Source organism: Ambystoma mexicanum, chromosome 5q, assembly GCF_040938575.1.
Source record: "Ambystoma mexicanum isolate Mex_15411 chromosome 5q, UKY_AmexF1_1, whole genome shotgun sequence".
Lineage (NCBI taxonomy): Eukaryota > Metazoa > Chordata > Amphibia > Caudata > Ambystomatidae > Ambystoma > Ambystoma mexicanum.
In genome coordinates, this window is record NC_090933.1 from 418,564,882 (window position 1) to 418,568,862 (window position 3,981).

A 3,981-nucleotide genomic window follows, 5' to 3' on the forward strand; every position below is an offset into this window, starting at 1 on the left:
TGTCACACAGGGAGCAGATGAGGAGGAGGAAGTGGGGCTGACAACAACACAAGGGTTGCCACTGCCACAACAGGAAACAGTAGAGGTACAGGTGGAGGAAGCCTGGCTGGTGCAGGGTATCCTTATGCCAGAGGTGTTGTATATGACTGGGATGGAATAGCAGGCAATGCTTGACTTGATGTAGGAGAGGAGCATTGTAGTTGCAGATCCCCTGGTGTCATTCCTGGACAATGTCACATCAAGATTTGAAGTGTTAGAGGAGGTGGATAAGGGTGAAGCAGGAGTGCTGGGCTGCCCATAGCCAGACAAAAAGGGGTTGCATGTGAAGATGAAGGAGAGGGTGAAAGAGAAAGAACTAATGGAGACAAAGGTGGTGTAAAAATACCAAATTAATATTTCATTCTTTTATTGTGGAGGAATGACACCAATTGAATGCTCTCACCCAACTCTCCTCCCCTGCTACAACATGTGTACCCTGCCATCTGGGACAAGAAGCAGGCTGTATTAACCAGAATATTTTCGTTTCATTTAAAAAGTAAAAGTCAAAACTCCCCTAACATACTATGATGTGGCAGTTACTTAAAAACAATACAGTTGAATTCAGACTACAATGAAAATATGCTACCCCTGCATTCTGCCTACTTGGCCTCACTACTAACTTTTTTTATCAAAACACAAAAAAATGGGTTCCTTTGCAAATTCACAAACATCTATATAAGCAAGTATGAATGGGTATTCTTTATTACATGCTCATGTATTTTACACTGCAATCGTCATTATAATATATTATTTTAGATGTAAATTGAATTTATAAAACAGTTTTTTAAGGGAGAATGAAATGCACTTCATCCAATGGAGAAACTCATCAACATTAGAAAACAATTATGAGCACAGATATTTACATTCTCTCATGAGCCAAGTATGGCTTGATAATTCTGGTTTGAATATAAATGGCAACTTGAATTAACGATAGACACTCTAAATTAAACACTCATACTGAAACATTCAGCTTTCCTGTTGAAAATAACAGGCGACTCAGAATAAACAATTTAGAAGTGTGGGGAAACTATTCTAATGGGCTATGCATTTGGAATTCTATCAGAAAATCATTGTATTGGAATGCAATAATAACACGAACTTCAACAGGTTTTAGCTTCTCTGGTAGCGACAAACGTGTTTCTATTCCAAACTCATGGACAGAGAGATATTTTTCTCAGAAAAATTGAGTTTGGTTTTGAAGTTGTGTATAGGTGAAAGCAAACATTTCACATGTTTTCTTTTTAATGAGAGAGGAGAGCAGGGACATGTGCAGGGATTAAAACACTATGAAAAGGCGGATTAAAAAATTAAATTTCCTTTTGGTTTTCCCACACTATTTTTCCTCCTTGGAGTAAATATTCTATTTTGTGTCATTTAATTGTAAAAGTATGGTTCTTGTATGTATAGTCTTTTAAATCCTTTGCTGCCAAATCTGTAACGTCATATGCATTATAAACCACTGATTCCAGGAGATTAACTGCTTTATGAAACAAACTCAGAAAATTGCTATTTAATTTAGTTTGTGGAGAGAAATGACCCCCCGCCCCCCAGTAGTTCTTTTGCAAAGGGATTTATATTGAAATACAATGGGCCCAGAGTTCACTTGCATTTTAGATGTCAAATTCCATTTTGTGAGCAGCAATCAGATATCTCAGAGCCCCTTGAGGCTGGCGCTATTCACTGCAGGGAAATGAGAAGGCACTGGAATTCAAGGTCATCTGGTTCTCCTCTGCCTTTGAATCAAGGTAACAAGGCGTCCACCAGCTCTGGTCCTCCTATGGCGCAGCCAAAAACTACCCAGTTAATGCCAACTGGTGAAACCCGTTTTCACTCCTGTGGGAAAGAAATCCATAACACATTCAATGCAACTTGTTACACTTTCCAATTGGTAAAATAAATATTCATCTCTAAAACATTAGAAAAAACGAGTCATTTCCAACCTAATTGTTGATATATTTATTGTTACCTTTACTAGTTGTTTAAAAAGTGTACATAAAATGTAGTACAATCCAAAAGTGTGAATAACCAATTTCACACTCCATTTACCTTAAAGACAATGGGTCTCATTACGAGTGCGGCGGTAAGGGGTTAATGGCACCGGTAAGGATGCCGGTGCCGTTAACCCCCTACCACCACATTCCGAGGTCCCTTAGCGGGTCCCACTAAGGCCGGCTGGTTTTACCAGCCACCCTTAGCGGGAGCCGCTAAGGGACCAGGGAGCTAATAACGGGCCTACTATTTGCGGGCCCGTTATTAGCTCCTTCCCCATTCCCATTGAGCCTTATGGGGGCTCGAATGGGAATGGGGAATAATTTTTAGAATGGGGATTTACTGGGTCCTGCAAGGTCGGAATGACCCGGTAAGTCCCCATTCTGACTACACGGACCGGACACAAGTTTGGAGGCAGCCATTGCGCTAATAGCAGCATGGTTACATCCAAACTCGTAATGAGGCCCAATATCACAACTGTTATCCATCACAGGTATATTGTCTACACATGAAAATCAATCCTTTCCCTTCACCGGAAAACTTTGTGACTGCCTGGAGAAAATAGGTAGTTGGATGTCGGCAAACTGGCTAAAACTGAATGGATGCAAAACAGAGGTCCTGGTGTTCGGGCCTCAAAGGCAGATTACGTCTGGAACACGCAGTACTGGCCTGACTTGCTGGGTCCCTGCTCTGTGCCCTGTGTATCAGTAAAAAGCCTTGGGGTTAAGCTCCTGCCCACTGTAACGCAGGGTTCCGAAAACTGAAGGCTTTTCAGAAAAGTCTTCCCCTGCTACCCCCAGCCAGTCAAACAACACTGGTAACAGCAACTATAATGGGGTCACTGTATTACTGCAATGGGATATACTTGGGACAACCCAGATATCAGATCCAGCGCATACATGCAGGTGCTCCAGAACTCAGCAGCAAGACCGGTACTTATGGTTCTTATGGCGCCGCTTCTGGCAACACGGATTGAGTTTAAGACACTCTGTGTCACCCATCGGGCTGTGAACAATGCTGGCCCAGAGTATCTAAAAAATAAGATAGAGCGCTACTGCCCAGCCAGACAACTATGCTACGTCTCACACTTACTTCTTAAGATACCAAGGTACCAGCGGAAGCAACTGGGTGGTTGTTGTTTCTCAGTGCTGGCCCCAGGTCTATGGAATTCACTTCTGCTACCTTTAAGAGCCATTGTTGATTATCTCCCTTTCCGTAGAGCATTGAAAACCCACTTGTTCTAAATCAGTTCTATGCAGTTTATGAGTAAGAAGCGTATTCGCAGTGCTGCTGACATTAGTTCCTAGATGCCTTTGAGCCTTAGTTTGCACTTTATACATTTTCAAATAATAATATTAATAATAATAATAATAATAATGAAACAGTATTAACATGGAGTGTCCATTGTACTAGATGTCAATAATAGAGGATTCAAATATGCCGACAAGATTCAGAAAAACACTGATCCTTTCTCAAGGCTGTTAACCTGTTACTTCCAATGTCTTCAGCATTTGTATATTTAAATATGTATGTATTCAGTGAAAAAACATTGTTAAAGGGATGTTATGGTTAAGTTGCACTAGTAAAAACCTATGAAATTAAATGGAAAAACATTGTTACAGGGAAGTTATGGTTACTGGTAAAACTGAAAAACCTCAGAAATTCGCCAGTTATAGTAAGCTGAGCAACTATAACTCGCGCCAACACCGTGCACTGCAAATCCCCAGTTCCCCGCAATAAGTATCCACTTCTGCTACCCCTTCCCTTTCTTAATGGTATGAATGAATGTGTGGAAGTAAACGTTGATATTTAAATTGTTGCTGAGTGTATATGTGGCTTTTCCTTTGTTTTTAAAATGCTGTTATGACTCAGGGGTGCACAGTACTGGTAGGAATGACTGTAATTAAGCAAAAGGGAGGTGTCCTACGGACACCGCACCTGCCTGGCCTATCC